The sequence below is a fragment of the Narcine bancroftii genome, chromosome 13 (genome assembly GCF_036971445.1).
Source record: "Narcine bancroftii isolate sNarBan1 chromosome 13, sNarBan1.hap1, whole genome shotgun sequence".
NCBI classification, from domain to species: Eukaryota; Metazoa; Chordata; class Chondrichthyes; order Torpediniformes; family Narcinidae; genus Narcine; species Narcine bancroftii.
In genome coordinates, this window is record NC_091481.1 from 13550041 (window position 1) to 13573238 (window position 23198).

Here is a 23198-nt window from a genome sequence, read left to right on the forward strand (position 1 = left end):
TTTAAAGATCAATTACTTCTGGTTTCCTTTTTTTTCCTGAAATTAGTAGTTGAGGCCTGACTTTTATAGTAATCACTCATTTAATAGGTTGGGGTTAGAAATTAGATTAGTTATCGACTTTTTTCTTTTAAAAAAAAGAATTATATGGATCATATGCATCTTGTTTCAGTATCTCTTTCCCGATGGGAGCAGCTGAAAGATGCTGTGAGTGGGATGCTCAATGATTTTACATGCTCTCTTCAGACAATGATCACAGTAGATCAATGGGGGAGAGGGAGACTCCAGTGATCCTCCCTGCCCCTCTTATGATCCTGTGGATTGACCTCCAATCCATTTCTCTGCAGAAATTGTACCACACAGTGATGCAGCCAGCTAGGACTGTCTGGATAAAGCTCCTGTAAAAGATTGACATCATAGTAGCTGGTACCCTTGCTCACTTCAGTTTTCTCAGGAAGAGCAGTCACTGTTGTACTTTTATGACAAGTGAGGAGATGTGTGTCCACAATAGGCCATTAGTTAAGTGATCTCCAAGGAACTTAGTGTTCTCCACTACAGAGTTGTTGATATGTAGTGGAGGGTGGTTGTTCCAGTTTCTCCTGAAGATTACAATCATCTTTCATCTTGACCACGCTGAGGTTGCTACTCTCACATCATATCACAAGATTTTCCACCTCTTCTCTGTAGAAGAACTTATCATTGAAATTCTGATCTGATGCAGCTGAATCGGTACTTTGTTTTAAAAAAATCTACTCAAAAACAACTAAAATACATCTACAATAGTACATTTAATCAAATTAAAGAGGCAATATGTACAATTAAAGATAATAAATATTCATATATCAAAAAAGTGATTTATCAATTGTGCAGACACTCTTTTTATGGTGTCAGATTCACATAACAAGGGGAGGTTCAAGACCCTGATAGTTGTTGGAAAGACACAGTTCCTAAACCTCGAGGTGTTAGCTTTCAGGCTTCTGTCGCAGTGAAAAGAGGCTGTGACCAGAGCGATGGGGGTCCTTAATATTGTTGGCTACCTTTTTGAGGCAGTGCCTCACACAGATGAATTCAATGAGTGGGAGGTCAGAGCCTCTCATGCTAATAAGATTAAGGGTAACAAAATAATTAATGTATTAAATTGAATTTCCCAGAACAAAGTGTTTAAACTGTAAGTTGGTGAATACAGGCAGGGCCAGCGCTTCCATTGGGCAAACTAGTCAGCCACCTTGGGCGCAGACCACAGAAGGGTACTGTCGAAGAGAGAAAATTGTGCCCCATAGTAGAGGTAGGCCAGGAGAGGGCTTGGAGTTGGTGTCAGGAGCTCTAGTGTGAACCTGTAAGCCGACTGCTGAGGGGAGGGTTCGGCCTTTAGAGTTGAGAGTCAGGAGCTCAGGTCATTGAATCTGGGAGCTCCCAACTCCAATCTTTCCCCTCCATCTGCACCGGAGCTACCAATGCTCAAGTCCCAACTCCGAACCCTCCCTTGTCCCCTCAGCCTACCACGCATTCACACCATACTCCAGCATGCATATGTAGTAGTAGGCCAAGGGGAGGGTTTGGAGTCCGTGTCAGGAGCCTGTAGGACGACTGCTGAGGGGAGTCTTATGCAAGTATAAATGTGAATTTGGCTATTTCAGTAAGTGAGATATTTACATTTATTGCACCAATAATTCTAACATTGGTTTAATTTGTTAATACTTCATCAAGAAAGGTCAGTCAGTTAGTCCATTTTTAGAGTATCATAATTCATGAAAAGAGGAACCAAGCAGATTTGAGACCAAGATGGTCCAGGGTAATTTAAAGGATAGCTCAGGAAAGGTGCCAGTTGGTTTCTAATAGCAGAATAACTATCAATATTCATAGATGAGAAATAAAAATATATAAATTCTTAAAAGAAATCAACTCAGCAAATACTCCAGGCTATTTCTGTCATTATATTAATGATTTTGTTTATCCTAGTTGTAAAAGTTTCATAAAACATGAAAACTTCAAAAAGATAGACTAACAGAAAAGCATTCTTGAATTTCTTTGTGTAAAGCCAAGCTGAAATTATATAGTTACACTTTGCTCAAGGTTCTGTCAATCTATTGCAAGTTCTCACAGTTGTTGTGTAATATGGAAATACTATCCTTCCAAGCAGTTCTTAAACTTTATTATTGCTATAGTTGATGCTGTCTCACAGTGGACAATGAAGAGCGCTACCATCTCAATTCCAGCAATCTGGCTTCTGCCCTAAACTCTGGCAGTGTGCAGTTTGGACATTCTCCCTGTGACCTTGTGAGCTTTCTCTGGATACTTCAATTTCCTCTCAAATCTCAAAGATGTGGGCAAGTAGATTATTGGCCATTGCTGTAGTATGCGAGTTGTAGAATCTGGGAGAAATGATAGAAATGTGGGAAAATTTAAATGATTACGGGAAAGTCAGAGAAAACTTATGGGCCAAAGGGACATTTTCATGCTGTATCATTCTTGTGAAAAAAAGTGGACATTAGAAGGTATTTAGTCTTAAAGGTGTGTGAAGTGAAAGGTTTTAATGTTGTGTTGCCCTTGGTAGAGGTATGCATTCTACCAAGTGCCCTTTAGTTCAAAATGATTTGTTAGCCAAAATATTTTCTTTTTTATTTTAGAAAGATTGATGTATTACTTATTCTCGCAATTTAAAATAAATTTAGCAGTTTCAAGTTCTGTGTTTTTCATTTTTTTCTACAAAACACCGGTTTTTGAAAATGAAAGCTGGCAACTTTGGAGGGGGGCTGTAAGTAGTTGGCCTTGCTCAGGATACAAAATTGTCTGGCACCAGTTTTGAGTACAGGGATCATAATATCAAGCTAATGAAGGGTAAAAGCAGGATCGATGGGTTGGAGCTGATTTGTTCACCAGAAAACATTTGACCTGGGCTGGCGATTCGTGTAATGTGTGCCCATTTTGTTGAAATGTTACAACTGAGAAGTGAACGTGTTTCTGGCTGAAACAATTTGCCTCAGAGGGCAAGAAAGACATTCTCCTTTTTATTCCCAACTAGCCTGGATTTTAATCTATTGTTCTCCTCTCCCAGCAATTACATGATTTTTTTTTTGAGTGTGATTCACTAGCAAAGCTGGAACTGAAAGACATGCTGGTTGGACATTGTATGGTTTGCTGCCTGCCGTTTTCAAATATCTGACATTAACAAAACAGACTGACAAAAAAATATTCGATTTGAGAAACATGCAATCAAACTGAAGGCCTTTAAAGCAGCCAGATTATTCTGAGGGTAATTATCTCTTCACAGCACAAAATCATTTAGCTGCCTCTTACAACCAAACTGGGAAATCTGATACAAGAAACATGCCTCAGCCACGCACAGCAACAATTCCCTGCTTCTTTATGATGAGGAAATTATTTTTAGTGAGATCAAAATAAGTAATCAGCTTGACACTCAGATTCCCTAGTTCCCGAGTTCTGCTATAACTTTATAGTTGAAGCTTGATTCATGAAGGACTGAACAAAGTATATAGGATGTCATTTCCCTGCTTTACCACCCAGAGACACTTGAACTCCACCCCCCCCCCCCAAAAAAGCATGTGTTCAAGGGACAGTTGAAAGTAACCATTCCCTTACTCATCACCATGGAAGAACAAGTCATGCCTTACTGCACACCTGGAACAAGACTTTTCTGCTCTGCACAAATGGAAGGCAACTTTCTCTTTTTGACATGTGGAAATGTTTTCACAACTGAATATTTAAGGAATTAGAAAGGGGAGTAATATTTTATAGTAGAATTTTTAATGAAATGTCTAATTTGAGGGTTTTGAGGTTGAATTGTAAAATTTTGCTGAATCATGGACTTTATTAAATATCTACACATTTAATGTGGATGATGAAATGTTTATATCGGAGGCTTTTTTCTTGTTAAATCAAGCCAAGGAAAATATTTTGGTTGGGGGAGATTTTAACTGTGTTTTAGATCCTTTGATGGATAAGGCTCCAAAAGGTATAAGGACATCAAAGACGGCAATACAAATAGGGGCCTTGATTAAAGATTTGAATTTAATTGATATTTGAAGGAGAGTAAATCCTACAAAGATTTCTCCTTTCATTCATTTAGACATGATTCATTTTCAAGAATAGATTTTTTTTGGTATCAGCACATTTACAAGATAGAGTACTCCAAGCCGAATATAAAAGTGTTGTCATATCAGATCATTCTATGTTGTTTTTCTCTTGTGCAAGTCCGGAAGTGGTGCAATTGTCTTATAGATGGTAGCTTAATACAATGTTGTTAAAGAAACCAGAATTTGTTACTTTTGTTAAGGAACAGATTGCTTTATTTCTGGCTGAGAATATTAATACAGTAAGTAGTACTTTTGTATTTATGGGATGCTTTGAAAGCATATTTGCATGGACAAATTTTTAGTTAAACTATGAAAGTTTAAAAAAGCAGTATGTGGCAGAAAGCTCAAAATTGGAGAAACAAATTACTGAGTTGGAAAAGGAATTTCAGAAAAATGTTACAGAAGATAAAAAGGCAGCTTTAGCAAAGTTGAAACTACATTATAATACACTACAAACCTATCAGTATGAGTGTTTAATTAATCGATCTGAGCAACGTTATTATGAATTAGGTAAGAGGGCTCATAAGGTGTTAGCATGGCAATTAAACAGAACAGACATCGTGAATTATTAATGCTGTTAAAAAGAATTCAGTAGTTACCTATATACCTCAGAAAATTAATAATCAGTTTCACTCATTTTATCAACAATTATATACTTCTGAGGGAAAGCAGGAAGCTGGTTCCATTGATTCTTATTTATCTAAATTAAATTTACCTGTTTTAGGGGAGGAGGAGGTTAGGGAATTAGAAACTCCATTTATAGATTTCAATATTAAAGAAGCTATACAAGAGATGCCAAATGGGAAGTCACCGGGGGATGATGGATTTTCAGCTGAATTTTATAAAATATTTTATGAAGATTTATCCTCTGTATTTGGAGATGTGTTGCAGCAAATAACTAAGGATCAGATGTTACCGGATTCTTGTTTGAGTGCTATAATTACTGTGATTTTAAAGAAAGATAGGGATCCATTGAAAGTATATTTGTATAGGCCTATTTCTTTACTAAATGTAGATTATAAAATTATAGCGAGAATATTAATGAATAGACTTGCTAAATATTTACCTCAGTTGACACATATAGATCAAACAGGTTTTATTAAGAATAGAAATGCATCTGATAACATTCTTAGATTGATCACATTGGTCAATGCATCTAGACAACAACCCAACCACCTGGTTGCACTGGATGCGGAAAAAGCTTTTGACAGGGTTGCATGGAATTTTTTTATTTAAGGTGTTAGAGAAATTTAATTTTGGCCCTTATTTTATTGGTTGGGTTAAAGCTTTATATAAAAACCCATTTGCTAGGATGGTGACAAATGGTCAAACTTCTTTACCATTTAAATTAACACGGTCGACTCAGCAAGGTTGCCCATTATCACCAGCTTTGTTTGCATTGGCTATTGAACTGTTAGCTCAGACAATACAACAGAATGATTAAGATTAAAGGGATGAGAAATGCAGATGATGAATATAAGATTAATTTATTTGTGGATGATGTGTTGATCTATTTGACAGAACCGGATCAGTCTTTGAAATATTTGCAAGATTGCTTGCTGAAATTTGGGGAGTTATCTGGATACAAGGTAAATTGGGATAAGAGTGAAATATTACCAGTTGGGGAAGGAGACTATTCGGAATATAAAAACATTATAAAATTGAAATGGTCAGAAAGAATTAAATATTTGGGAGTAATAGTAAATGCAGATTATCAATCTTTATATAAATTAAATTATGTTTCTTTATTAAAAAGGATCAAAATGGATTTGATTAAATGGAAATATCATCCGTTAACTATAATTGGTCGAGTAAATTGTATTAAAATGAATAATTTTCCTCGAATCCAATACTTGTTTCAGTTGATACTTTATTTACTTTCAAAGAATTTCTTTCAGGATTTGAATAGCACGGTATGGGAATTTTTATGGAAGGGGAAATTAGCATGAGTAGCTTTACATAAACTTACATGGAAATATGCATTGGGTGGTCTTCAGTTACTTCATTTTCAAAATTATTATGAGGCAGCTCCGTTGAAATTTGTTAGTAGATTGATGGATATGGACCAACCTTTGAGTTGGGCGAAGGTGGAAATGGCTTGTATTTCTGAAGTTGAGGAACATCGGTTCATATTTAAATGGAATATGAATTTATTGTGGGAATGTAATATGCTGGTATTAAAACACTTGTTAAAGATATGGGGTAAAAGAAATATGGTTTTAGGGTCGAAAGGAAAACTATCAATTCAAACTCCATTATAGCATAATCAACTTATTCCCTTTTCAATGTTTAATAATCATTTAAAGATATGGAATTCTAAGGGTGTAAAGATAGTTCAGGATTGTTTTGAAGAGGAACAGTTTCTTTCCTTTAACCAATTGAGGGAGAAATTTGATACATCTGTAAATTCTTTATTTGTGTACTATCAACTCAGAGCTTTGATTAAAAAAAGATAATTATGGTAAAGAGATGAATTTACCCACCTTGATGAAATTTGAGTCTTTGATTTCCTCTATACCAAAGAAAGGTTATATTTCGGATATGTATCAATTGTTACAAGATAGTATGGATAAACCAGAATGGGAGAAATTTAGGCTGAAATGGGAAAGTGATTTAAATTATATTTTTCCTGAAGACAATTGGGAAGTTACGTGTCACGACAGTGTAACTAAATTGACGAATATAAGATATGGAATGGTTAATTACAATTTTTCTTACATCAGTTATATTTGACTCCAGAGAAATTTAAAAAATATGGGTTTAGCATTTCGGACTCTTGTTTTCGATGTGGACTATGTACTGGAACTTTTTTTACATGCTGTTTGGTCTTGTGTTAAAATACGACCATTTGGGAAGGAATTAGATTGGTCTTGGAAAAACTATTTAAGATTAAACTGCCACCAGACCTATCGATTTTTTTTATTGGGCTATATGGTTTATTTGAAGGGATTGGGGTTGGATAAATTTCAAATTGCATTTGTACGTTTAGCGTTATCTGTAGCGTGAAAATGTGTAGCTAGTACTTGAAAAGATAATGTGGAGATTAATATAGTACATTGGCATAATGATTTAAGAGCCTGTATTCCGTTGAAAAAAATTACATGCAACTTGCATGATAATTATTCCTTCTTTGTTAATACGTGGTCTTCTTATTTGGAATAAATGAATTTGAAAATACTTTGAAATATTCTATATATTCTGTTTTGTTTTTGTATTTGGCTCCCCTTAAGAGAGCTGGCTGAAGGGCTGGGAGGGTGGGGAGAGTTTTTCTTTATGTATCTAAAAACTTCTTGCTGTTACTTGATTGTATTTTGTTTTTAAAAAAATCATTTAAATAATTTTTTTTTTAAAATGTTGAAAGTGACAGGTTCTTGACTTCAAATGAACAGAAGCCAATTAGCCTTTTGACATCCTGAGTTGGAGAGATACCTTGACAGCCACTCCATGTTCATTGTGGGCTGCAAATGCTAAAGTTTGAGGACACATTCTGCAGCAAGATTGTTCTTCCATTCTTCTTGGACAGCACGGTTAGTTTGGCAGTTAACACAATACTATTAAATCACCAGCAACCCAGTTTCGAATCCGGCGCTGTCTGATAGGAGTTTGCATGTTCTCCCCAAGTCTATGAGGGTTTCATCTAGTTAGTTCTCACCTTTCAAAATGTACATGGGTTGTAGGTTAATTGGTGTATTTTGGCAACACAGGCTCATGGGGTGGAAGGGCCTTTATAGAAAAACTACTGCACAATACAGGCCTTTCAGCCCACAAAATTGTGCTAAACATGACTACCTGAGAAATTACTAGGGTTACTCATAGTACTCCATTTTTCTAAGCTCCATGTGTCTTTCCAAAAGTCTCTTAAAAGACACTATTGTATCCACCTCCAACACTGTTGCCAGCAGCCCATTCCATGGACTCACCACTCTGCATTAAAAAAAACTTACCCCTGACATCTCCTTTGAACCTACTCCCCAGCACCTTAAACCTGCGGCCACTTGTGGCAACCATTTCAGCACAGGGAAAAACCCTCTGATTATCCACACAATCAATGCCCCTCATCATCTTAAACACCTCTATCAGGTCACTGCTCATCCTCTGTCACTCCAAAGTGAAAAGGCTGAGTTCACTCAACCTATTTTCAGAAGGCATGCTTCCCAATCAAGGAATCATCCTTGTAAATCTTCTCTGCACCCTTTCTATGGCTTCCACATGCTTCCAATAATGAGCAACCAGAACTGAGAAGTGCTCCAAGTGTGGTCTTACCAGGGGCATATATAGCTGCAACATTATCTCTCAGCTCCTAAATTCAAATCCACGATTAAGGCCAATACATGGAATGTTTTCTTAACCACAAAGTCAACCTGTGCAGCTGTTTCGTGCAACCTAAGGATTCAAACCCCAAGATCCTTCATTACCATTAATACTATATTCTGACCTACCAAAATGAACCACTTCACACTTATCTGGGTTGAACTCCATCTGCCACTTCTCAGCCCAGTTTTGCATCTTATCAATGTCCCACTGTAACCTCTGACACCCCTCCACAACACCTCCAACCTTTGTGTGATCAACAAATGTATTAATCTATCCCTCCACTTCCTCATCCAGGTCATTTATAAAAATCAATATGTTTAATTTTTAAACAAATTAAAAATAACAATAAATTCAGTGGCAACTATGAAGTCAATATGATTTCTCACATTGCAGTCCCTCATATCTCAGAGACTAGATACATTTCTAGTACCTTTTACTGCTGAACAAAAAAAATCTGTCAAACAGTTCCTGTGGAGGGAATGTTTGGCATTGTTGGATTATCTGTGATTATTCTCCAAGAGTACTTTTAGTTTTGATTAACATGCTAAAGGTTTGGCTGATATATATTTAAAAAATCCACTTAATGTTTTTACCGGTAGCTCCTTTGGATATTAGGTGGTTATTCTTGATCAATTCACAATTACTAATATTCTCAAACAAATAAATTAAATTATCTAATGTTGACATGAATTCTCATTTCTTCCAGCATTCCTTCCACTCCAACTTTCAAATATGCTGTATCCTCTGCCTTGTTTCACCATCACCATGATGGGTTAGAAGGGTTACACTAAAGTAACTTCATTATTTTATTCTTTCTATTTATTAATTTATCTATCTATTTATTTATTTATTTATTTACACTGCTTCATCAATCTAAGTGATCTTGGGGTATTGAAATCCCACCTGTTGTCTTCACTCATTTACATTTTCCTCCACTATTAGTTGGCCTGTAGATCACATTTTTTGGAGAGATTGATCCTTCATCATGCTTAGAGATGTGATGAGCATTTATTGTACAGATGCACCAAAATTCTTACTTGCTGCAGGCAAACAGGTACATAAGATACACCAATAACTATAGTAAAATTTTAAATCACTACAATATGCAAAGACAGATAGATATAATAAATATGAAAGAATAAAAAATATTTACAGTTTCAGTTCATGCAAGAAAAATGCGACATTTCAGAGGTGCAGGCACATTTTTTGGTGCTTTGGGAGTAGCTTGTGGTGGGGGTTAGGATAGTACCAAAAAGGTTCAAGAATCTGATAGGTGTTGGGAAAAAATTTCTCGATCCGAGAGGCGTAGGACCTCAGAATTCTGTACCTTCTGCTTGAAGGTGGCTGGAAGAAGAGATTGTTTAAAAGGTGATGGGGATCCTTTAAGATGTTGGCTAATTTTTGAGAATCTCATTTTATTCTTCCTATAAGTACATATATTCTCATGCTATTCCTCACACATCTTGTTGCTCCACCTCCGTTTTGTCCCTTTATATCTTTTCCCATTATATTTTATACTGGGATGTTTAATTTTCAGTTCTGATTTTTCTGTTGCGATATCTCAATAATATCTCATTTGTCTGTCTCCTGCCAATACATTATGTCCTCCAGGACATAGTGAACATTCCTCTGGACAGCTGTATTTTTAATAGCTTTTCCTTTCACTTTATGGCTAACTATCTTTTTGCATTCCTGTTCAATAATTTAGTTTGTTCCCTTGTTATCAGAGTCCTCCATTATTTTATTCCTTCTGATCGTGTCTTTATCTGTTCTGTTAATATTTTAGTTTCTTTAATTTAGTTTGTTCCCTTGTTATCAGAGTCCTCCATTATTTTATTCCTTCTGATCGTGTCTTTATCTGTTCTGTTAATATTTTAGTTTCTTGTATTCCTTGCAGGTCCCTCTTTTATTCTGACCAGTTTAAAGTATTTGCCACTTCCTTATTTACTTTTGTATTGGGACACAATCCCATCCAACTTGTGTGGAGTTGATTTTATTTTTTTAAATAATATTTTATTTTCCATTTTTAAGTATACAAATCAATTAAACAAAAAAAGGAAAAAAGAAAAAGACCATCATCAGTGTGTACAGTGAAACATAGAGACATGATATTATATTCTTTACAAAGGTCTACTAGCTAGTCAGAAATGATCACATCCCTATGGTGGCATCAGTGAAGTGCCAATATGTTCTAGATAAGGTTTCCAAAAAGGTGTTATATCTTTTCTAAGATTATATGTGATATTTTCAAGAGGAACACAGCCATTCATTTCCAAAGACCATCTATCAATGAGGAGAATAGAGTCAGATTTCCATGTCATTGCTATACATTTCCTGGCCACACATAACTAATTTCCAAATTAACTTTACAGAAATTGCTTTAACAATCTACAAATACTCGTAAAATTCCCCAGAAAGCAAAGCTCTGGGTCCACAGCAAAGGAGACATAGAGGTCATACCAGAAGGGTCTCACCTTTATACAGAGCCAGGAAGAGTGCAAAAAGGACCCAACCTCTATAACCAAACCTGAAGCACATCTCAAACAACTCAGGTTTATATTTATGTAGTTTCTGTGGGGTGTGGTACAGCCTCTGTTAGCTGGACCAATTATAGTGGACCAATCCATACCTGGCATTAATAGTAGCTAACAAACTTCCATGACATAAATCTGACCAGAGTTGTTCATCAATTGTTATGTTCAAATCTGACTCCCATCTCACTCTAGATTGATGCAAGCCTGGCTTTGGACCCTGATTCATCAGTAAGAAATGCATTCTAGAAATAAATTTATATACATTTTCTTCATGAAGCAGTTTTTCCACTTCAGTGAATCCAAGTAAAGTTATTTCAGGGCCCATGCTGGCTCCAAGAAAGGATTTTAACTGAAAATAACAGAAAAAGATCTTGTTGAACAGGTCATATTTCCTCTTCAACTATTTAAATGACATAAAAAGACCTTTATCATAGCAGTCTTCCAGATGATGTATCCCTTTATGATGCCAAGTCTCAAGAATTTCATTATTTAAAGTCATGGGTACGAGTTCATTTTGTCTCAAGGGTGTTTTTAGGACAATCCCCCTTTCAGTACAGAACCTCCACAAGGTTTAATCAAGTACTTTAAAATGGGGTTGCCTGTCCGGTTAGATATAATCTTGGAGTTCCATTTATATATAATATATATATTTTTATATAAATCACTGCATACCTTCTCTTTTAGCGAGTGCAATCCAATTTGAATCCAGGAGGGAACACCATCACCCTCAAAAAAAAAGAATGAGATCAATATCATTTGGGCTGACAAGTAATATCTTTTTAAAAACTGAGTAACTGAATGCCCCCTTATCTATAGTCCCGTGTTAATTTTTCCATAGATATTCAGTGTACTTTACAGTTCAATATAAATTATATATAAAGGTTTTTTTTTGTTTTTTTTTTTAAAAGTTTGGAGCAGCAGAGTTGGCAAGGATTGGAAAAGATAGTAACCTCAGCAATATGTTCATTTTCACAGAATTGACTGTCAATTAGAGTAATGGGCAAACTCACCTACCTGCTCAAATCCTCCTCAATTCCACTGAATAATGAGAGGTCATTAAGTTTGTACAGATTTTGGAGGTCATTATCTACAATTATTCCAAAATATTTGATATCATTCAAGAGCCACTTAAATGGGCTTGTTCACTGATACTCAATGTAGTCAAAACTCGATAGTAGGATAACTTCACTTATTTCCCCCATTTACCTTATATCCTGAAACTTCACCATAGGCTTTTAATAAAGTCTGTAATTTGGTGAGAGAGTTAACAGGGTCTGTTAAATACAGGATTACATCATCTGCCACAAGGTTAATTTTATTCTTTGTCTGATCCACTTTGAAACCATTTATATCTGGGTCTTGTCTTATTGCTTCAGCTAGGGCAGTGGTTCTCAACTTTTTTTCTTTCCACTCACATACCACTAAATATTCCCTATGACATAGGTGCTCGATGGTTAGTAAGGGATTGCTTAAGGTGGTATGTGATAGAAAGAAAAAGTTTGAAAACCATTCTTAATTAACTTGTTTTGCGCAGTTTCATCACTCCAAAGGAAATGGGTCAATGGCACTTTTTCTCAAACAAAATATTTCAGTAACAGTTGGGTCTAGAGCAGTGATTCTCATCCTTCCCTTCCCACTCACATAGTGGCTGAGAACCGCACCGGAGGGCCCTGACGTCACCGGGGCATCACATAGGTCCCCAAGCGCAGGCTTCTGAGCCCGGTGCCAAGGTCAGGAGGAAACCCCCGACGGCACCATTTTGCCTGGCTACCCTGCCGCGTGCATGACAAGCCGGGGCCGGTTCGCCTGCCTAATGGCATACCTCCACACAATGCATTTTATTTGCTATGTATATTAATGAATCTTCTGCATGGATGCACATTATGCTCCATCTTTTGCACTTTGTGAGTATTTGACATCTCATTTATCATCAATAAAGTGGCTTGGCTGAGTTAGCAGAATGTGACCAGCATTATTCCTTAACCCATTTCACTGGTATAATGACAAGAGTTCATGGATGTATTGGTCAGTTATAGAGCTCTATAGCACAGAAACAAGGTCTTTGGCCCAATTTGTCCACGTCAACCAAGCCAGTTCCATTTGCCTACATTTAGCCCATTTTCCCCTAAAACCTATTACTTGTCAAAATGTCTTTTGAATGTTATAAATGTCCCACCTCTGTCTCTTCCTTCAGCAGCTCCATCCATATACCCACCACCCATTATGTGAAGAAAGTGCCCCTCAGGTCCCTTTTAAATCTTTTTCAACTCATCTTTGATCCTTGCTTCTAATTTTATTCTGGGAATAAAAAGCTATGACTATTTACCTTATCTAGGTTCCTCGTGATTTTACAACCTTATACAAGATTCCCAAGTCATCTCCTATGCTTCAGGGAGAAAAGTCCAGCCTATACAGACTCTCCTTTTGATTCAAGCCTACCAGTTCTGGCAACATTCTCATGAATCTTTTCCACATTTTCTAGCTTAATGATTTCTTTCTTATTGGTGGCTGTTCAAAACTGCCCTGAGTGCAGTCTCACTAACATTTTATTCAGTGTAATATGACATCCATGCTCAAAACCTTGACCAATGGAGGCAAGCGTTAGAAACACCTTCATCACCAGTCCACCATTTTCATCGAACTATGTACCTGTACCCCTAAATCTCTTTGCCCAATGAGACTCCCCAAAGCCCAATTACTCACCTTACAAGTCCTGCCCTGACCTACCAAAATACAACATCTTGTGTTCATCTGAATTAAATTCCATCTTCTGCTCTTTGACCCACTTTGTAGTTTTTGTAGATCCTGTTGTAATCATAGACAACCTTCTTCACCATCTGAGATACCACCAATTTTAGTGTCACCATGTTAGTAAATTGTCACGCAAGTTGGTAGTAAGTGACAAACAGCAATAGACCCAGCACACAACTTGGCCCAGGCCTCCAATCTGACCAATAACCCTCCATTGTCTTCTCTCTTTTACACAAAGCCTCTGTCTCCTATTGGTTATCTCACCCTGGATCCCACATGATCCAATCTTCCGGACAACCCTACCATCCAGGACTTTTTAATCAATCTTTTGGTTAACTCTTCAAAACAGTCAATCAAGTTTGTAAGCACAATGTCCAGTGCACAAAACCATGGTAGTTATCTGAAACTAGTTTATCCTTTTCATTTGCAAGTAAATCCTACTTCTCAGAATCCCCTCCAGTGCCCATGACTAACTTTAAGATCATTGACCTGTAGATTGCTCATCTTTACAGTATTTTTTTTAAATTTACCACCCTCAGTCTTCTGGTACCTCACCCACATTTAATGATAATACAAATTTCTCAGACTTCCCATAATGTCTAAGAATATACTTGATCAAGGCCTGGAAATGTATCTTCCTTTATGCATTTTAAGACCTCCAGTACCTCCTTTTCTATAGCGTGAACTTTGTTCAAGATCTCGCTATTAACTTCCCCAAGTTCCCTTGCTTCCATGTCTTTTTTCAATTAAATAAAGATCAGAAATCCTTGTTAAGGATTTCACTCATGTCCTGCAACTCCACACATAGACCTTTTTGATCTTTAAGGGGCCCCATTCTTTCCCTCACAACTCTTTTACTTTTAATGTACTTGTAGAATCTCTTGGATTCTCCTTAACCTTATTTTCCAGAGCTATCTCTCATCTCCTCATTTTCTTTTTGTGCAAACTCCTACATCCACTATACTGCTCTAAGGTTTTAATGTTTTCAACTGTCCATACCGGATATGATCCTTCTTATGGACACAGACTTGGAGATCGCTTTATTGAGCACCTTTACTCTATTGGCACCAATGAAAGGGATCTCCCAGTAGCCAACCATTTCAATTCTGTACCCCAGTCCCATGCTGACGTGTCTGCTCATGGCCTTATGCATTGCAAAACCAAGGCCACCCATAAATTGGAGGAGCAACACCTAATATTTTGTCTGGGCACTCTCCAACCAGATGGCATTAACTTCAAATTCTCTGGTTTCTGCGAGCCGACTACCCATTTCCCTCTTACCAATTCCTCTACCTCCTTTCCTCCAGCTCTCCACCCCTTCCCAGAGATATCTCCCTCCCTTCCTTATCCACCTATTACCTTTTGCCCTCCCACCCCCAACCATTTTATTCAGGCACCTGTCTACGTTTTACTCATGCCTTGTTGAAGGTCTCAGGCCTGAAACGTTGGTTATGTCCCTTTATCTTTGTTATACAATGTACGCTGTTTGACCTGCTGAATTTAACCAGTATTGCTTCTGCAAACTTTCTTGTTTTACTCCATAAGCCTCATCTTTCTTGAGCAAATCCTCAGCATCTCTGATCATCTAAGGCTCCTAAGCCTTGCCATGTTCACCTTTTTTGTTTAATTCTCCCACTTGCCAGATGCTCCTTTACCTGCAAACAACCTCTTCTAAATCAGTCTTTACAAGATTCTGTCTAATGCCATCAAAATTTGATGGCTTTAAGATTGTTATTCTGTTTTTCATTATTGATTTAGATTGGGTATTGAACATTTCAAAGATCTTTCCATTGACAACAGTTTTCCATCATTTGAACAGCTTTCCAAAAAGTTCAACTTACCAAATACTAATTTTTTTTTCTTAAGATACTTGCAAATTAGGCATTTCCTTAAATCTCAGATACCGAATTTTCCTTAGGGACCTGATGTGAATATTGTTGATGTGATATTTAGGCTGCAATATTTTCGTACTGGTTTAATATCCATTCTTTATGATAACCTAATGGGTTTGAGACATTATCAAATGAAGTTTGGGATCTAATTTTTTAAGATGGTTAATATTAAATCCTTATGTCATTGCTTTTTACAATTTAAAGTTGTGCATATGGCTCATCTATCTAAAGTTAAATTATCTCATATCTATTCAGGTGTAAATCCATATTATGATGAATGGAAGAGAGAAGAGGCTTCTTTAATTTATAGTTTTGGACATGTCCTGGTCTTGAAATATCAGAGGGAGGTGTTTCATACTCCATCGTTAATTATAAATGTTAATTTGGAACCTAATCCTTTGATTGCTCTTTTTAGTATAACTGGAAATTATGATATTCCTCTCACTCCAACTAAACACCATACTCGGTCTTTTGCATCTCTCCTGGCTAGACATACAATACTGCTTTGATGGAAGGATGCTGTCCCACCTACTTATCCTCCATGGCTTAGGGACACCATGTCCTATTTAAATTTAGAAAAGATACATTATTCAATTAATAATTCAAATATAAAGTTTCAAATGTTGTGGGGACCATTCTTGAATTACTTTCAGAACATCTATATAACCATACAACAATTACAGCACAGAAACAGGCCAATTTGGCTCTTCTAGTCCGCACTGATCCAAGTCCCCTCCTCTAATCCCATTTACCATCTCGACGTAATTATTTTAAAAAATTTTATATTTGCCATTTTATTCTATGAACAAAGTACTTTTTTTTTACTCATATACCTTGGGTAAGGGAATAGGGTTAGAATTGCACTGTGTGTGATTTTTTTTTCCCCCTTTCTCTTTTTCAGTTATAATTTTGAATTACGGTTAAGAATTATTTTTCGTCTTTTGGGCTACAATTTGTGGACCAGTCTAATTTTCTGCTGTAACCATTTTAAAATGAATGGAGTTAGGGGCTCTCCACCTGACAATCATTTGTCCTGCCAAGTTGCTCAAGAGGAGGTCTGGCGTTGTCCCTTTCTCCAGCTGAGCCATCCACACAGGGTTTGAGAAAACTTAATAAATTCTGTCCTCCCTCATGGACAGGAAGAATCCTGGTCAATAGGAGGGAAGAGGAAATAACCTACAATTACGACTCGGTTGTCCGTGGTCTCCCTGCCCTGGTTTAAGACAGCAAACCCTAAATGAAATAGTTCAAGGGCGCTCTGCCAATAATGTGCTAGTTTAATACAGTTCAATCCTCCTTATCCGGCAATTACGGGGATCGCGGATGCCGTATCTGTGATTTTTCCGGTTGGCTGAGACCCACTGCCGAACTAATACACCTGTATCAAGACTACACAGTTTAAAGGACAAAGTGTAAAGCAATTGAGGGGGGGGGGGGGGGTTATCAGTATGGTACTATTTAATTATTTAAAGTTCACTTTAATCAAGTAATCCCTGTAACTTGCAGAAGTTATATTTGAACCGTTGCGCTAACTATGTCGCCGTCATAATTAACCCGCCTCCCCCAACTTTACAGATAAAACCTTACGAAGATACGAATAAAGATTCTTACCAGACACTTTGAGAGAGTCGCCCCAGCAGCGAGCGACACCGACCAGCTCTTCAACCTGAGGGACACCGTTTTATTCAAACATACACTTTATTCAAACAGCTGCCGGGCAGGGGCGCCCGGGGCAGGGCGGGAAGGGGAGGGGCGCCCGGGGCGGGGCTGAAAGGGGAGGGGCGCCCGGGGCGGGGCTGAAAGGGGAGGGGCGCCCGGGGCGGGGCTGAAAGGAGAGGGGCGCCCGGGGCGGGGCGGGAAGGGGAGGGGCGCCCGGGGCGGGGCGGGAAGGGGAGGGGCGCCCGGGGCGGGGCTGAAAGGGGAGGGGCGCCCGGGGCGGGGCGGGAAGGGGAGGGGCGCCCGGGGCGGGGCTGAAAGGGGAGGGGCGCCCGGGGCGGGGCTGAAAGGGGAGGGGCGCCCGGGGCGGGGCTGAAAGGGGAGGGGCGCCCGGGGCGGGGCTGAAAGGAGAGGGGCGCCCGGGGCGGGGCGGGAAGGGGAGGGGCGCCCGGGGCGGGGCGGGAAGGGGAGGGGCGCCCGGGGCGGGGCTGAAAGGGGAGGGGCACCCGGGGAGGGGCAGGAAGGGGCACCTTGGGTGGGGCTGAAAGGGGAGGGGTGCCCTGGGCAGAGCGGGAAGGGGAGGGGCTGAATGGGGAGGGGCGCCCGTGGCGGGGAGGGGGGTAGAAGGGGAGGCACGCCTGGGGCGGGGAGGGGGGAGAAGGGGAGGGGCGCCCGGGGTGGGGATGGGGGAAGGGGAGGGGCGTCTGGGGTGGGGATGGGGAAGGGGAGGGGCACCCGGTGCGGGGAGGGGGGAAGGGGAGGGGCGCCCGGGGTGGGGGGGAGGGGCGCCCGGGGTGGGGGGGGGAGGGGCGCCCGGGGTGGGGGGGGAGGGGCGCCCGGGGTGGGGGGGGAGGGGCGCCCGGGGTGGGGGGGGAGGGGCGCCCGGGGGTGGGGGGGGGAGGGGCGCCCGGGGTGGGGGGGGGGAGGGGCGCCCGGGGTGGGGGGGGGAGGGGCGCCCGGGGTGGGGGGGGGAGGGGCGCCCGGGGTGGGGGGAGGCAGGGGCGCGCTGCTGGCTAAATGCTTGTTCTTATCTTCACCAAGGAGTTTGTGTGGCTTCAGAGAACATTTACTTTTGCAAGTTTAAACTTTTATTTTAATTCTATTTATTTACATTGTCGGGGAGGGGTTGGCCGGTTGCTTGGGTTTCCAGTTATTTGAATTCTGAATAATGGAGGTTCCACAGTCATTGGATAACCCAAATCAGTAAATGTACGATGTTTTGTTTCCATATTTCACCCACCAGCCTCTGTCCCCGTCCCCCTGATATTATATGCCATCAGCCCTCACCTCACCTGGTTCTACCTGGCACCTACCAGGCCATTCTTGCCCTTCCCTCTTGCCTCTCTGTGCTGCCTTATTTCTATCTACCATCAAAACCTATGATGCATTTGTTCTTTTTCCCCACTAATATGCACAATGGATTGTTTTTCGTAGCCATCTAGTCTGCCAACATATCTTTGAAAAATGGGAGGAAACCCAGAACCTGGTTTCTGGATCTGTGAGGCAGTAGCACTAACTACTGTGGCATTGTCTCACCCAAATTTTAACAGTTATTTTGCTCCCTGCTTTGGGTTACTTTTTATACTTTCTACCATGCATGTAAGAGAAAAAAGGATTCCTGTTGAAGATGGGATCATGCGAGAAATTCTCTATGGACCTTCTCCATCTGTGTTCCTCACAGTTATGCTGTTCTTTCTGCCAGCTACTTGAACATAATTTGTAACAGTTGGTGGTATCTGCATAAATTAACAAAATATATTGAGAAGGAAAAACACAATTAATGAGATTCATAATGAGTTAATTTATTATGGTAATTACGGTTCAAGGAGCATGCAGGAGGTGTTTAACTCCAACACACAATTAGCACTTCAGCTCAGACCCACCTTCAGAACACAGGACCTTTATTCTCCCCTTTATCCCACATGTCAGCTGCATTCAACATCACACATCTCAGAATAACTCAGGATTACATAGAATTTTACAACACAGTAAGAATAATGTAAAATAGAACAGTATAATCATAATTAAATAGGATTGTACTGGAGACATGGTATACATCAAAGGAATGAATGGTAATGTGGGGGATGGCGATGTATTATAAAATGGATTGTCTTGTGAGAAATAACTCACAAGTTGTGCCTAAATTCATTGGATAATTAAGTGATCTTGTTGGTTTGACAGTGTAGATGCTGAGATGTTTCTGCTCGACCAAGAGGAGACACACAGGTGACTGCAAATCCTGGAATCCGAAGCCAAACACAATCTGCTGAAGGAACTCAGCAGTCAAGTAGCATTAGTTGGAGAAAAAGAATGGTTCATGTTTTCGGCCAAAATTATTCATCAAGACTTTCATCAAGGTCCTCCAACAAATTATGTTTAGCTCGAGGCAAGGGTCATAGTTTCGGATTAAGGAGTTGCCCATTTAAGATCGATTTGAAAAGGACTTTTTTCTTCATTAGTTTCATGAATCTTTGGAATTCTCTTCTCCAGAGTACTGTCGAGGCTGGATCTTCGAAAGTTTAAAAGTGAGACTGAAAAATGTTGGATTATATAAGAGTCAAGCCCGAGAGGAACAGGCATAAAAATGAAGGAGAAAAGAAAATCATCAGCCAAGACCTTATTGACTGTGGATTCAGACTCAAGTCTGTTCCTGCTATTTCTTATGCTGTTAGACAACAGACTCGCCAAGGCAAATAGCGCTTTTGGAAGACTACACAAAAGAGTCTGGAAAAACAACCAACTGAAAAACCTCACAAAGATAAGCATATACAGAGCCGTTGTCATACCCACACTCCTGTTCGGCTCCGAATCATGGGTCCTCTACCGGCATCACCTACGGCTCCTAGAACGCTTCCACCAGCGTTGTCTCCGCTCCATCCTCAACATCCATTGGAGCGCTTTCATCCCTAACGTCGAAGTACTCGAGATGGCAGAGGTCGACAGCATCGAGTCCACGCTGCTGAAGATCCAGCTGCGCTGGGTGGGTCACGTCTCCAGAATGGAGGACCATCGCCTTCCCAAGATCGTGTTATATGGCGAGCTCTTCACTGGCCACTGTGACAGAGGTGCACCAAAGAAAAGGTACAAGGACTGCCTAAAGAAATCTCTTGGTGCCTGCCACATTGACCACCGCCAGTGGGCTGATATCGCCTCAAACCGTGCATCTTGGCGCCTCACAATTTGGCGGGCAGCAACCTCCTTTGAAGAAGACCGCAGAGCGCACCTCACTGACAAAAGGCAAAGGAGGAAAAACCCAACACCCAACCCCAACCAACCAATTTTCCCCTGCAGCCGCTGCAACCGTGTCTGCCTGTCCCGCATCGGACTGGTCAGCCACAAACGAGCCTGCAGCTGACGTGGACTTTTACCCCCTCCATAAATCTTCGTCCGCGAAGCCAAGCCAAAGAAAGAGATGAGGTTAATGACTCTGTACTTCCTCCTCTACATTAATCCATTTATCTTCCTGCATAGCACATAATTTACTAAATATACTGGGTGTCTGGTTTCCAAACCCTCTCCTGATTTTGCTTCATAATAGAGAATCAAATTAACTAGCAGTTCTCTTGCAGTAATGAGCAATTGATTATGTTGATTCAGAATAATTCGCAAGAACCCCACCCTCGCATTCTTTATATATTCACTTTCCTTATCTTGGTCTGTATCATATTTGGCTGAATTGGTAGTTCGTGGGTATGGTAATGGGATATTGAGGGGAATGTGACATAATCTAATATGGCTCTTTGAATGCGGCAAGAAAATATGGTATTGCATATTACAACTTAAGTCCCTCCGCTTGATCTACCTACATCCTCGATCCTTAACCTAATCCCATCCCATTGTTTTGTTCCTTACACTCTCAATTTCACTCCCTCTGCCTCTTCTTCTCTCAGTCCCACTCCACATTTTACTCCTCACACTCTCATTCCACCTCCACTTTTTTCACTTCCACTCTCAACTCTACAACTTACTTTTTCAACCTTTGCTGGATTATCTCTTACATCCCGAAGCTATTGTATTCTCTAATACTCTGAATCCTACACGATTCTCTACCTTTTATATTCTCCTTCAAGCCTACCATAACCTCCAAGCCTTTTTCTGCACACAAAAATTGGTTCTAAAGGAAATTGGACATATAAAAACTTTATGTAATTAAATATTTCCAGAAGAGAAACAGAATAATAAATGTTTACATTTATGCAAACCCTGTGATTTCAGATGAAGAATATCATATGCCAGATTTATTAATTTTGCATATTATCAGTAGAAATATCATAAAAATAATAACAATTGATGTGATTATATTTTTAAAATTATGAATATGTTAATAATAGCAAATTGTGGAATGCATTCTCAGTTTTTTAAAAATTTCTAGCTTGAAATGTATGATATTAACACTAACATTACATTAACCTATTTCCCCAAGAATCAAACAGGGAATTATTTCCAGACACTGAATTATATTGCACAATCATATTTAATAGAATATTCACTGGAGGTAAAAATTATAAATATTTTACACATCTTGCTTCCATTTATCTCTTTACACTTATTTTCTCTATTCTCCTTGCTTGCCCATTGTCTGCTTTCACATTTGAATTGTAAAATAACAAAGGTAGGATTCCCCTCAGAGCACTAGAATATTTTCATGAATATTAATGATTTTTACCATTTTAAAATGTGTTTCTCCAGGATTTTTTGAAACATTAACGAGAATCAGTGGCAAAAATTGGACTCCAAAAACAGTGGGGAAATGAGAGAAAATCTCTTATTTTAATTTCAAATATTGATAAAACCTTGAAAATAAGGAGATAAGCTTAGTTATTTCACAAAATCGCAGTCCATATTAATTTACATATGTCTACAGCAATGGGCCTTCACCTAGCTCTCACTTCACCCTGAAAAAGATTCTCTAATTAAAATTAAACCTGAAGAATCATTGTTTATTCATCTGCCTTTGAGATGACAATGTAATAAAAATTGCTGAAAAAACTGCTTCAGGGGACAAGTGCAATCTTGTTTGAGTCAACATTTCACTGATGCTAGTGTGCTATCGAGTTCATCATTCTCTTCTGTGTCCTCGAGCTTGCTGACCCAGAGTGGTCTGACAATTCCTGGATCTTAAAATGCTCAGTCTTGTGTTCCTGTTCTCCATGGTTTTCTTATCTCTGCTGCACCTCCAATTCTGGACTGTATCCATTCTCGACTTTCAAACCCTGCTTTTAGTCAACCTTTAGATTTCCCTCCATAAAAGATTCCTCTCCTGTCCTTTTCTTCCTTCAGATGGTCATTAAAATTTAACCCTTTGTCCAAATTTCTTGGACTGGATGTTAACGCAGTGTCTTAATAAAGCGGCCTTGATCTTCAAGGACCCCCAGCACCCAGGCCATGTCTTCCTCACTGCTACCATCGGAAAAAGGTACAGAAGCCTGATGACGAGCACTCAGCAACACAAGGACAGATTCTTCCCTGCTGCCATCATATTCTTGAATGATTAATGAACCAAAGAACGCTGCCTTACTTTGAAATTTTGTACATGATTTTTATTTATTTTTGTAAGGTGATTTATATAAATGTTCGCCTGTGAACATTGTGCTGCATGCTGCAAAACAACAAATTTTGTAAGTTGTTCATGACAATAAATTCTGATTCTGTGTTGATAATGCTCCTGTTATAGCACTTCAGGTGATTTTAATATGTTAAATTGGGATGGCATGGTTAGCGAAGTGGTTAGTGGAACGCTGTTATAGTGCCAGTAATCAGGACCAGGGATTGAATCCTGCACTGTCTGTAATGAGTTTGTACGTTCTCCTCATATCTGTATGGGTTTCCTCCGGATGCTCTGATTTCCTCTCACCCTTCAAAATGTACTGGATGTTGTAGGTCAAATGAGTGTACTTGGGCAGCATGGGCTCATGGGCTGAAAGGGTCTGTTACCATGTTGCATGTCAACATTTTTAAAA

The 23198-nt window shown here is 39.5% G+C and overlaps 1 protein-coding gene across 24 annotated transcripts in view; it reads right to left on the bottom strand.

Moving 5' to 3' along the window:
- The window catches only part of shank3a (SH3 and multiple ankyrin repeat domains 3a), a 651448-nt gene extending 634113 nt beyond the window's left edge, over positions 1 to 17335 (bottom strand). For 21 of the 24 annotated variants that reach the window (XR_011348059.1, XR_011348061.1, XR_011348060.1 and 18 more), the window contains exons 1-3: positions 17194 to 17335; positions 11612 to 11665; positions 9309 to 9445 (exon numbers count right to left, since the gene is read on the bottom strand). The gene's annotated coding sequence lies outside the window, so the exon portion shown is untranslated. Of the gene's footprint in view, positions 1 to 9308; positions 9446 to 11201; positions 11289 to 11611; positions 11666 to 17193 lie in introns of all 24 variants that reach the window. The other 3 variants (XM_069908783.1, XM_069908781.1, XM_069908782.1) reach the window with 2 other exon arrangements.
- Positions 17336 to 23198: the final 5863 nt, after the last annotated feature.